This window comes from Leucoraja erinacea, chromosome 1 (genome assembly GCF_028641065.1).
Source record: "Leucoraja erinacea ecotype New England chromosome 1, Leri_hhj_1, whole genome shotgun sequence".
NCBI classification, from domain to species: Eukaryota; Metazoa; Chordata; class Chondrichthyes; order Rajiformes; family Rajidae; genus Leucoraja; species Leucoraja erinaceus.
Window position 1 is genome coordinate 72,324,755 of NC_073377.1, and position 13,892 is coordinate 72,338,646.

The 13,892-nt window shown below is 42.0% G+C and overlaps 1 protein-coding gene across 6 annotated transcripts in view; it reads left to right on the forward strand.

Moving 5' to 3' along the window:
- The window catches only part of apbb2b (amyloid beta (A4) precursor protein-binding, family B, member 2b), a 276,260-nt gene that overhangs the window by 119,393 nt on the left and 142,975 nt on the right, over window positions 1-13,892 (forward strand). The window lies entirely within an intron of this gene.

The following is a 13,892-nucleotide window of genomic DNA, read 5'->3' on the forward strand; positions in this document are numbered from 1 at the left end:
TTGGTGCAAGAAGGAGGATTAATGATTCCTGGGCATTGCAGCAGTTCAAGGATAGTTGGGGATACATACAGGCTGGGCAGATTGCACTGTAACAGAGTTGGGACCAGGGTTCTCAAGGGTATGCCGTGGGAAGGTTCAAACTAATTTAGCTGTGGAGGGCATTGGGACCCAAAGCTAACATTGAAGAGAGAAGACTTTTTTTTTAGAAAAAAAGGCTTAAGGGAGATGATTGGAAACCGCGTGGGAAATTAATCTGAACTAGCATCCTAATAAAAGCAAAGGGGTGAAGTATAACATGGGTAGAATGGAATGCAGAGTTGAAGTTACATTCAAATCAGCTATGATCTTAGTAAATGGCAAAGAATGCTTCTGGGGATAAATAATCATTCCTGTCCACAATTCATACGTTTAAAATGTGACTGGATTAAGAGAGAGAGCAAGGAGAACTGTTAGATTTACATTGCCTGTACGTAAATGCAAGAAATGTATTAAACAAGATAGAGTTCCCCTAGTCCAAGGGTTCCCAACCTGGGGTAAATTTGTTGATTCTGGATTTGTGAATATTTTTTTCTCACTGGCTGACTGTATGGTTCTGGTATACCAGTACCTGTTCATCATTAGTTGTTCATAAATAAGTGAAATAACATTGTTATGTGCCAGGGGAAAACGGGACGAAAAGGTTGTGAACCCCTGCCCTAGTCCTTGTCTTTCACTCCACTTACCTCTGCATCCAGCACATTAGCATTTTTCATTTCCGCCAGCTGCCACTACATCCCACCACATCATCTCCTCACCAGCTCTTGCAAACTTCCACAGGGAACACTCCCTCTGTGATTCCTGAACTGCTCATTCCTCCCCACCCATCCACCCTTCCCTGACCACTGACTCTTTCCCATGAAGCCACAGGAGGTGTAATACCTGTTCTTGCCCAGCCTCCTTCTTCACCATCCAGGGACCCAAACAGCCTTACTACCAGTTCCAAGTGCACCTTCTCCAACCTCGTCTACTGCTTTTGGTAATCGCAATGTGGCTCCCTCTCTACTACAGCGACCACCATTCCTATTTGTCTTGGTTATTAGTTGAATTTTTAAGATTTACAATCGCCGCCACTGTAATCTTGCAGTTCAGTTTATTGCAACAAAAAAAAAAGAGTTATTTGGATTTAATTGGCAAAGGCTTCTCTAGGTCATTAAATAATTTATTTAATCGGGTACTCGTCAGTAATCTTGGTGATCTTCTTGGACAGATCTAGACTTTGTGAATGTTGCCCTAAGTCATCTTAAACAGGGTGGTATCGGTAATCAAATGAAACCCTTAATCCTACTCTTGGGAAAGCATAAATGTTCTTTCATAATTACTAGAAGAATGTTTTCAGATTTATGTGACCAGCAAAAGATTAAAGCACTAGTAAAGTTGTCAATGCTGATAGATACAAAGCGTACATTATTTAGAATGACATTAACTGAACGTTTTGGAGAACTATGCTGCAAATAAGCTTGTTTGATCCTTGCTCTCTCCAGACCCTTAGAAACATAGAAAACAGGTGCAGGAGTGTGCCATTCGGAACTTCGAGCCAGCACCGCCATTCAATATGATCATGGCGTATCATCCAGAATCAGTACCCCGTTCTGGCTTTTTCCCAATATCCCTTGGTTCCCTTAGCCCTAAGAACTAAATCAAACTCTCTCTTGAAAACATTCAGTGAATTGGCCTCCACTGCCTTCTGTGGCAGAGGATTCCACAGATTCACAGCTCTCTGGGTGAAAAAGCTTTTCCTCATCTCAGTCCAAAATGACCTAGCCTTATTCTTAAACTGTGAGCCCTGGTTCTAGACTCCCCCAACATCGGGAACATCTTTCCTGCATCTACTCAGCTTTTTTTGACATTCAAGAGGAGGCTGTTGTCCTGACAACAGAGTGCCAGATCAGTCACCTCCTCCCTGTAGGCCTCATCGTTTTCGGAGATCAAGCCCACCACCACAGTGTCATCAGCAAACTTGATTATAGAGTTGGAGCGGAACCTGACCACACAGTCATGTGTGTACAGGGAGTACAGTAGGGAGCTGAGGATGCAACCCTAGGGCAATCCTGTGCTCGGGGTTAGGGATTGCAATGTATTTCCTCCCATCTTGACTACCTGGGGTCTGGCGGTGAGAAAGGCCAGGGCCCAGGCACACAGGGGGGTGTTGAGCCCTAATTCCAGCAGCTTCTCAGCAAGTCTGGTGGGGACTATCATGTTGAAGGCTGAACTGAAGTCTATGAACAGCATCCTCACATAGCCCCCCTTCTGGCTGTCAAGGTGAGAGAGAGCGGTGTGCAGAACCTGGGAGACCACATCGTCCGTGGATCTGTTCGGACGGTATGCGAATTGTAGCGGGTCCATGTTACGAGGGAGGAAGGCGCAGATGTGTTTCTTGACCAGCCTCTCAAAGCATTTCATGACTACCGAGGTGAGGGCCACCAGACGGTAGTCATTCAGACAGGCTGGGGAGACATTTTTTGGTACAGGTACAATGATGGATCTTTTGAAGCAGGCAGGGACCACGGACTTGGCAAGTGAGAGGTTGAATATTGTAGTGAGCACCGGAGCTAGCTGCGTAGCACAAGACTTAAGTACTCGCCCCGAGATGCCATCTGGGCCTGCAGCTTTCCTCGTGTTCACACGTGTCAGAGCCCTCCTCACGTCGTGCTCGGACATAGAGGATGTGCGCACATCCCCAGCGATTGACCTCCCTTCAGCTTCGTTAGCCAGCACGCTGGCGGTGTTGTCATAAGCCGGCAAGCCTGGGGTGATGTTGTCCATCTCGAAACGAGTGTAGAAAGAGCAGCAATATGAACATTGACTCTCTAACTTCAGATACCCCTTGCTTTCTCTCTCCATCCCCTTCCCACTCCCAGTTCTCCCACTAGTCTTACTGCCTCCGACTGCATTCTACCTTTGTCCCGCCCCCTCCCCTGACATCAGTCTGAAGAAGGGTCGCGACTCGAAACATCGCCCATTCCTTCTCTCCAGAGATGCTGCCTCACCTGCTGAGTTACTCCAGATTTTGTGTCTACCTGTACAGCTCTATGTTGACTTTGAGCGCTTTGTGTTTTCAAAGGATGCCTGGAGATGTCTACCTGCATATAAAGGATTTATTTTTCTCTAGAAATGTTGTTCTGGTAGACTAATGCAGCTGTACAATACGAAAGCCTTAATCCCTGATCTCCCTTTAATATTTTCCTACATATATATTAGACAAGAACCTTTTGTCCTCTGAGCTTTAATATTTGCAATTTGTGAAGAAACTATTTAGTTGATCAATAAAATGAAGTCTCCTTGCAAAGCTGTATCTCATCAGTCATGTGATTTTTTGCTGAAAGACTGCAGGGAGACTTTCCTTTTGGTTGCTATAGTAACACAATGTGCTGAGCAGGGGAAGGCGGAATGCACCAAACCATCATTCTGTGTATAATCTTATTAGTAATGAATGCGTTTCACCAGACGTAACCTGGAAGTTTTGTTTCGGAATATTTTTGTCTTAGCACTAACCATTTCATGGGAATTTCTTTTATTAGTTAAATTACGTGAGGAAATTGATTAGTGTGCTCGTAATGATGCTGGGGAAAGATTATATGCTGGCTATCATTATCGTGAATTATGAGGGTAGGTAAAAACTTCGGACATCTTGTTCTGCCTGTGAAATGATTTGCAGTTTAATTATTTAAAAGCCACGCCTTGTCTATGGCAACACAACAATGATGTGAAGTAGAGATTTTGCAATTTTACCAATCATCCATGACTGGGATTGCAAGAACTCAAATTGTAAACTGCCTTATGCAAGCGGCCGTACAGTTTTTCAATTTTTAATTGAATGTATGGAATATAGTGCAAACCAACTAATTATCTAATGGACAATAATTATCTGGTTGGAATGTAAGCAGGTAAGGTGTAAAGTGATTACGTTATCACCACTAACTCAATATTTTTACAAAATGTTTTATATAAAATTAAGATATGGTCATTGATTAACTATTTCAATAAAACTTGACACTTGAAGGTTTCATTTGTACCTTGAATATTCCTTTATTCACAAGTAAATGTAACCATATCAAAGCTGTTTCTTAACTACTAAGTGTTGTGTTATGTATCCTAAGAGTGAACAAGAGTATTTTGATTTTTAAATGGATAATTCAAGGGGATTTAATTTTGCAGAGAAGGAGATTGACTTGTGAATAATATAAATTACGATGGTATCTTCATGTTTTATTCACGAAGAATTTAATAGCGAGGCTGAACTTGCTCTGGTTTAGAATGAATAAATTGACCTTGAATATGCCAAAAACTGTCATGTCCTTGTGTCGTAATATCCTATATTTCTGTGGATTACGTGCACCTTATTGTCCAGAAATGGGCCATTTTGTCCATCACCTCGACTGAATGGGACAAATGGTCCATGTTTTGACAAGAGCTTCTGGGTAAAATGCCTATATCAACAGCAGTATCTTTCTTGGCGCCTCTGCTTCTTGTTCAGTTTTATTTCTGGAGGTTGCTTGAGGCTGTTTATTTTCCAATGATGACAGACAGAACCAGACATGCAAAGTATTGACTTTGGTCTGGAAATACGTAATGGAATATTTATGTGCAGAATGAAAACTGAGCACTGAAACAAATACTGCAAGTTGCTTCTGAGTCTTTGAAGCCTTTGACACACAGTGGCACATGAATATGTGGTGATGTCTAGTAGCTCACCTCAAATGCTTAAATAGCGCCTCATGAAGACTCCGTCACATATACATCCAACAGTAAGCATGGGCCACTTGTTGAGCATTAGGCCTCAGAAATCTCGTCTTTGGCGAGCTAGGATACAATGATTATAATGGTCTCCAATATCACCACCTTCTTGATCTCAAAATGCCCTGGCATATGAGTATACACCACACTGATCTCACTATACTCGAAGTCCTTCTCCTTGATGAATACTAATGCAAAGTACGTACAGTACCTTGCCTACATTCTTTGACTCCAAACATAATTTCCTTTTCCTTTTCTCATCATTCAAGCTTCCCTTGTCGTCTTTATTGGAACATGCTGGTCTTGAACTCTAATCAGCTGATCTTTAGTATCACCCGTCAGGTGTCGACTAGCCCATTTAATGTATAGCTGCTCCCCAACAATGTTGTAATTTGGTCTCCTCCAATTTGCTCTCCCCCCCCCACCCCCCACCCATGTCCAGATTTATTCATGACAACCTTAAAACCTTTGCAGCTGTGATCACTGGTCTCCCATTAAAATATCCAGCAGGACAATTAGATAGATTCTTGTAGCTCTCTGGTGAAGCTTAATTTGATCCAGAAGGATTATTGTACAAAATTTAAAGAGACTTGTGTCACTCACACGTAGGTGGTGCATCTGACCTCTTGGAGAAGGCGAAGGCTCGGTCCCAACGGAATGCCAGGGTGTTTCCGAATACCGTGCAGTACGGCATTGGTGATCCAATTTTCCAATTTTGTTTCAACTGGATCAGTTCCTGTGAATTGAAGGGTAGCCAATGTAACCCCCACTTTTTAAGAAAGGAGGGGGAGGAACGGGGAATTATAGACGAGTTAGCCTTCCATTGGTAATTGGATGTTCGAGTCATTTATTAAAGATGTAATAGCAGCACATTTGGAAAGCATTGACAGGACTGGTCAAAGTCAGTATGGATTTATGAAGGGGAAATCATGCTTGACTAATCTTCTGGAATTTTTGAGGATGTAACAAGTAGAATGAATAAGGGAGTGAAGACTATAAAAAGTTGTGACCACTGCCCAGTCCATCACCGGCTTTGACCTCCCCACCGTCGAAGGGATCTATCGTAGTCGCCGCGTCAAAAAGGCAGCCAACATCATCAAGGACCCACACCATCCTGGCCTTATCTCACCACTGCCATCAGGAAGAAGGTACAGGAGCCTGAAGACTGTAACATCCAGGTTCAGGGACAGCTTCTTCCCCACAGCCATCAGGCTATTAAACACAACGAATAAGCTATGAGCTCTGAACTGCAATAGACTATTATTATATTGTAGCGGCAACAAACGTGGTGAATAAGGCCAGACGTCAGGCAGGTTCAAACTGTAGTTTATTCAGGTGCTACACGTTAAGTTGGTCCGCTAACTATATTATCATTGCTGCTGTAGCTGAGCGAGGTTGTTCTCTCGGGCTCAGCTACCTGTGGACTCTTTAGGTCTCGAGGTGAGATAACCTTAAGTAGCAGGACACTCCCCCCCCAGCCCATGACATCACGTGCCAGCCCTCGTACCTACTGACAAGGGTTCGACCATAAGTGACCCGTGTATTAGCTGACGCCACAATATGTTATTTGCACTATATTTGTTATTTATTGAACTTTTTTCTTTTTTTCCCCCCTTATATAGAATGTTTACATATTCACATATTCTGTTGTGCTGCAGCAAGTAAGAATTTCATTGTCCATCTGGGACATATGACAATAAAACACTCTTGACTTGATTTAGCTCTTAGTGCTAACAGAATCAAGGGATATGGGGAAAAAGCAGGATCGGGGTACTGATTTTGGATAATCAACCATGATCATATTGAATGGCGGTGCTGGCTCGATGGGCCGAATGGCCTACTCCTGCACCTATTTTCTGTTTCTATTTTTCTTTTTTTTTTTAATTTTATTTATTAGAAGTGAGTACAATGTGCATTGGTACAAAAACAATGTTAACATATTACATTCTCTGTACAACTCCCTTTTTTTTAAAAAGAGAGAAATGAGAAAGGAGAGAAGAAAAAGAGGTTGTGAAAAGTGAAGAATAGATTAGTGAGCGTGGGTGAAAAACCAATAAAGAAAAAGTGAAAGAGAAGGAATAAGTGAAGAAGGAAAGCAGGAGGGAGATTATTCCATTGCCACAGTGAGATATTTTTCTATCCCTCCTCTGAACTATTTTTGGAAACCATTTTGGAAACAAAACAAAAATTTGCCCCATCTCTTTTTTGTTTTGTTTAGTTTGCGTGTACCGAGGTGCAGTGAAAAGCTTTTAGTTGCGTCCCTCTCAGCCTCTTGCACTAAGGAAGTTACAGTCAATATTAGGGAAGTTAAAAGTTCCCCTCTACACCAACACTGTTGCTTTCATGGCCTATTTTCCACTGGTTATTGGAGGCCTATCGTGTAATTGGTTTAGCGCCATGAATGAGCGCACCTTTCTTATTTTTGAACTTCAGACATATTATCTCAGTGGATGAACCCTCCCGTATGTCCTCGCTGTTACATTCTTCCTCGTAGGTAATGCGACTCCTCCACCTCTTCTGCCTCCATCTCTATCACATCGAAACCCTGGGATGTTGTGCTGCCAGTCCAATCTCTCTCGCCACTAAGTCTACAGAATGGCCATAATTTCAAGTCATTTGTTGTCGTTTGATCATGGGCATTACTGGTAGATTTTTCCATCAAATACCTTTGAGCGGTGGTTTGAAAATAAAATATTAATAATGAGTCCGCTGCTAAGAATGCAATCTCACTAAAACATTGTCTGTATGGCGAAAATAGACACAAAATGCTGGAGTCAGGCAGCATCTCTGGAGAAAAGGAATATGAGACATTTCAGGTCGGAACCTGTCTGAAGAAGTGTTCCGACCCAAAACTTTGCCAATTCCTTTTCTCCAGAAATGCTGCTTAGCCCGCTGAGTTACTCCAGCATTTTGTGTCCATCTTCAGTATACACCAACCAGCATCTGCAATTCCTTCTTACACATTGACTGCATTCCATTTTGCGAGAGCATCCGTTGCTTTAATTGCTGTGAACACGTTTGATTTGACTCTTGTGCTTTAATTTGTGCATGCACTGTAATTGAACATTTCAGTGGATAAACAAGATATTTGCATAACATGTCATTCTTCACTGCATTCCCACCCACTTTGTTAGTCTTAACTCGGTTCGTTCACCCGATCCATATGATACTAATTAGAATCTCTGCAGATGACTGCCAGGCAAAGAATACATTAATTTGTATGTTTAGGAAGGAACTGCAGATGGCGGTTTAAACCAAAGATACACACAAAATGCTGGAGTAACTCAGCAGGACAGGCTGCATCTCTGGAGAGAAGGAATGGGTGACGTTTAGGGTCGAGACTCTTCTTCAGACATCAGATATTTATTTGTATGTTAGGAGTAGAGAAATAATCAATTGCAAACTCATCTTCTTTCATTATTTTGTGACTTGGTACCTTATTTTAGAAAATGATACCTTTTAATTCAAAGGGCTGTAATATAAATCTGCTTTAAAATTCATATTCAATTCTCCTGTAAACTATGTGAAGTGGAACTTTAGCTTGTAGCATGCGTTGGGAGAAGAATGCGTCTTATATTGATGTGACCGATGTGAGAGGCCAAATAATTTCAACTGGATGGGTGGGGTCAATTATACAGACAGCAGAAAAATACGAATAGATGTATAATTTGCATGCCTTAACTTAGCACAGGCTACTAGCTGCTCCCACCTGGTTTCATCTCCTCATTATCTCTACCTTATCTGGTTCCACTTATTGCCTTCCAGTCTGTCTCTATCTGTTCCCCTCTCCATTCAGTCCGAATGACCCAAAGCATCATAGAAACATAGAAATTAGGTGCAGGAGTAGGCCATTCGGCCCTTCAAGCCTGCACCGCCATTCAATATGATCATGGCTGATCATCCAACTCAGTATCCTGTACCTGCTTTCTCTCCATACCATCTGATCCCTTTAGCCACAAGGGCCACATCTAACTCCCTCTTAAATATAGCCAATGAACTGGCCTCAACTACCCTCTGTGGCAGAGAATTCCACAGATTCACCACTCACTGTGTGAAAAATGTTTTTCTCATCTCGGTCCTAAAAGATTTCTCCTTTATCCTTAAAATGTCCCCTTTATCCTTAAATTTATGGCATCTTTGCCTCATTATTATCTTTGTTTACTTAGCTTCTCCTTTTATGGGATCCTTACATTAATTGACTTGCATTCTGTCACAAATGTCCTATAAGTCAATGATGTGGTTCTTTGAATGTTTAATTTCCTCAAGTTTTTTTTTCAGTGGTGTTTTGTATCTTAATTCTATATGTGTTTGATTCCCACATAACACTGTGTGTAATCTAATATAGTGCGTTGACCATCACAGTCTGCCAATTTTAAACACAGTTCTATTTTAGATTGTTTTTCCTTGTCCTTACTCAATCTGGTTTTGTGGATGACAAGGGTGACAATTGGCTGATGTGGCCAATATGTGGCTACACTCTTCCATAGTTGGAGCAGTTGATTCCAACAGTTTATACAGATGTGTCGTTTGTGAGATGATCTGTTCCCACCACTGTTTATAAAGAGTTCCTGATCAATTGCCTCAAGCTTCTCCATATTAGTTTGAATGGTCCTACCAATTCTGGGAGAAATATTGTTTGAACCAGTATATATTTTATAACTAAATATCATTTACCTCGGGTTAAAAGTGGTTAACATTAAATGATTGAAGATTATTGTCCTGAAATTGTTGAATATCCTTGGTCTCTGTATAATGCCCTTTGGATGGAACAGAGCTTTTCATGATTTCTTACCCTCTTGGGTGCCCTGTTGACTACTAGTTCTCTCATCCCTCTCTCAGACCTCATACACTGCCCCCTTCACCCCACCCCCAAACTTGATTTTGTTTTTTAACATTGCAGTCCCCTGTTATCTTGTCCTGGAAAATATTTTTTTTTTTTAAACAAGATTCTCAAAATTCTTTGACTGATGTGCTTGATTGCAGTTCTGTGAAAATGACCTCACATTTGTACTTGGTCTTTTTAAGTGCTTTGCAATGACTGTGCATGCAAGCTTCGTCTTTGTGTCTTATCAGCTAAGACCTTTGCTTGCGGAAGTGTATTGAATATGTTGTCTGTTCAGTTGATTGCCATCTCGGAGTTTATAAGCAATTTAATGCCAAGCATTTGCAAGGCAGGGAAAATGCACGGAATTGAATGCATAATTGAATGCATAATTCATGACAGGGCAGGGGAAATACGTGGATAATATGGTCAACAACTAAAAACAAATTTTTTAAAAACTGCAGAGATGAGAATCTGAAACAAAAATGTTGGCAGAACTCGGCCAGTCAAGCAGCATCTGTTGAATGAGAAAGCACTTAACACTTTTTGATGGAAGATGGTTAGGAAGTGAGAAAGAGAAATCAAGTTAGTCAAAATAACAGAAGGCAATGGGTAGAACAAAGGCTATGTCTGTATATTGTAGAAATTGTTTAATCCATTCTACTTTCTATTGCTGACTCTGCAGTCCTAGCTATGCTCTCATTATTCCAGTCTGCAGTAAATTACAATTACTGGACACCAATCCAATTGTTTACAACGTAGAAGCTATTCACCCCATCGGAATCCATACTGGCAGCCATGAGTGTAATTCAATAATCCCATTTTCCTTCCCCTTCTTTGATTCTGTGATTCTTTCTCGTATATCTCCATGTACATCTTTTTGATCCTTTTGCCACAATTCTCCAAGGGGGTTATTTACAACACCCAGTTAACCTATTACCATGCTTGTGGGATATGGGAGGAAACCAGGATACCTGTAGAAACTCACCGGTCACCATGATAACATGCAAACTGGCCACAGACAACACCCAACACATGGAATCCATAATATGAATTTAATGAATGTATAATAACAAAGCTCATAAACATTTTGTGCTAGTTTAAGGTTTCAATGGTCTTTTATTGTCACATGTACCAATTAAGGTACAGTGATATGCAAATTACCATACAGCCATACGAAAAAAAAGCAACAAGCCACACAACTAGATAAAAGTCAACATAAACATCCACCACAGCGAATTCCCCACATTCCTCACTGTGATGGAAGGCAAAAAAGCCCAATCTTCTTTCCACTTTATTCTCCCGCTGTCGGGGCGATCGAAGCTCATGCATCAGAGTGATCAAACCTCCCGTGTCGGGGCAGTCTAAGCACCTGTGGCTTTGAGTTCAGAAAGATGGTTTCTGACCAGAGACATCGAGCTCCGTGATGGTAAGTCTGCAAGAACCCACAGTTGGAGCTCCGAGGTCGATCCTTGGCAAAGGGATCGTGGGCTCCACGATGGTAAGTCCCGTAGGCACCCACGGTGGAGCTCTCAAAAATCAGTCTCCAGCAAAGGCCACCAACTCCTCGATGTTAGGCCTTGTTCCCCATAATAATTTCACCCGTGTCTGCCTTCAAGGGACCCACATTTGACTTTGCTACTCTTTTTCCCTTAACATATCTAAAGAAGCTTTTACTGTCCTTCTTTATATTCCTGACCAGCTTCATCTTTTCAGCCCGTATTGCCCGTTTTGTTTCCTTCTGCTGTCCTATGAAAGTTTCCCAATCCTCTAGCTTCCGGATACTCTTTGCTGTGTTATACATCTTTTCTTTTAGTTCCCTAACTTTTCTTGTCAGCCACGGTTGCCTCCTACTCCCCTTAGAATCTTTCTTCTAAGGGTAGTAGGAGGCAACCATGGCTGACAAGACAAGACAAGGTAATCCAACCGCATTTTAGTTTGGAAGTGGAAAGAACTAATAGAAATTGCATTTAATTGCAATGTGTAAAAAGAGTAGAGATACTGTCTTATAATTTTGCTGCATGTCATTGTGGGATATATCATGTCTTGATTGGTGAATATGTTTAATTTGTGACTTTATTTAAAGCAGAAATAATATGTGAATGCTTCATTGAGCATAATTCTGACTGGAATCCATGCACTTCGTCCGAGCACATTACTGCATACGTCATGCAAACCGTCTTAAATGACCACCTAAACTGTCATTTGTCAACCTAAAAAGCTGCCAAGGTTGCCAAGCTGATAACAGGGAAAAAAAGTTAAGTGAGAGCCTTGCATACGTGCCAACAGATGGTGAAGAGTTTCGGGGCTTCCACATTTGAGTGCAAATGCACGGAGGTCCTGGCCTTTCTGGGATTTACCAGCATAGCCCAGTCCAGCAGAATATCTGGAGTCAACTAACAAGGGTTTTTCAGGTGGATAATTTATGATGGTGTCAATGACAGGCAGTTTTTTAGAGGTGGGAAATGTGTTGCCTTGGGTATTGTTAGGATGACATCTTTGCAGTTTGACTCTGGTGCCATGGTTCAATTTCATTTTTGGATTTAAAAGGTGGGGTGTAGCCAGCAACAAGAAGTTTTACTTTTGAAGTTTGAGGGTTGGATATTTTTGAAGAGAGCTCTGATATGAAGCTATTGTGGGTTTGGGAGAAATGGAGAATGTAAGAATTTCATGTGTATAGTTGTGCATCAGGGGATCATGTGGTTAAAAAAAGATTGGGCTGCCAAGGTATGATCCTTATAGATTGTGAATCTCTTGGGGATCGGGGAAACGCTAATTTATAAAAGGAAAACCATTTTTGCATATTTGCATATAACTGCAAATTGAAAGACAGCTGATGAAGTTAGAAGTAAATATTTCAGTGAAGAAAAGGATGGGTGTGCATACTATTGCCACAATATATGTCACTGTTGAACAAGAATGCCATTTTCTTTGGATTGTTCCTTCCATCTATACACAACTAAAACTCTGATCTTGTGCTCTTCCAGTTTACGCAAAAACTGTACGTGATAGCGCAACAAATGTTCGTCAGCACACACACCGTTCTCCTGTGTTGTGAGTGCAACAAGTTTTGTTCCGATCGGTAGTAAAAGTTAGCGAGCTTTAAAAATGGTAAAACCTGCCCGTGCGCAGATCGATCTCCTCTGCTGCCAGTCAGCGCCGCGTGGATTGGTCTCTTCTCCTGTCACGCCCCTTCCTGCGCCATCGCGTCTTTACTGGAGCTGAGGGACACTGCGGGTGACCAGCGGAGGTATCCAACCGGACACAATTTTGGGAGGGACCGGCAGCGGCCCGGCGCGGCGTCAGAGATGTCACCAAACGGAAAGCGGTGAATCTGATCCCCGCGGAGGAGAGCGTCCAGCGCCCACTGTGATTCCCAAATGCACTGCCATCGCAACGCCCCGCAGCTCCAGCCCCTTCCCCTCTGGTCCCCCTCGCTGGCTCCAGGATAGATTTTCTTAAACAAATATTTTGCATGCATTCCTTTCTAAAGGAAATACAACACAATCACGAAGGGGAATGGAAAAAAAATCATTACAACATAAAGATAAAGAAAGATAATGAGGTCTGCACTGTCTGCTGATGGCAGATTAATAATTCAGAAACCTTCACTTGTCCTTTAGGGATTAAATACAAAACATAGAGCAAAGCGTTTGTATTATTTATACCTGCCTCCTCCTTGCAACTTGGACCCTGGCATTTTTTAGGACAGTTTTAAGGATTAGAGTGACAAACTCAAAAATCCAAATCAGACAGGGTTAACCTGCATGAGCCTCCTGATTTGGCAGCCCGTCGTGTGGAATATGATTAGACAATAGGTGCAGGAGTAGGCCATTCGGCCCTTCAAGCCAGCAGCACCATTCAATGTGATCATGGCTGATCATCCACAATCAGTACCCCGTTCCTGCCTTCTCTTCATATCCCTTAACTCTGCTATCCCTAAGAGCTCTATCTAACTCCCTCTTGAGAGCATCCAGAGAACCAGCCTCCACCACTCTGAGACAGAGAATTCCACACTCACAACTCTCTGTGAAAAGTTTTTTCCTCATCTCCATTCTAAATGGCTTACCCCTTATTCTTAAACTATGGCCCCTGGTTCTGGACTCCACCAACATTGGGAACATGGTTCCTGCCTCTAGCGTGTCCAAGCCCTTAATAATCTTATATGTTTCAATAAGATCCCTTCTTATCCTTCTAAACTCCAGAGTGTACAAGCCCAGCCGCTCCATTCTCTCAGCATATGACAGTCCCACCATCCCGGGAATTTACCTTGTAAACTACACTGCACTCCCCTAAT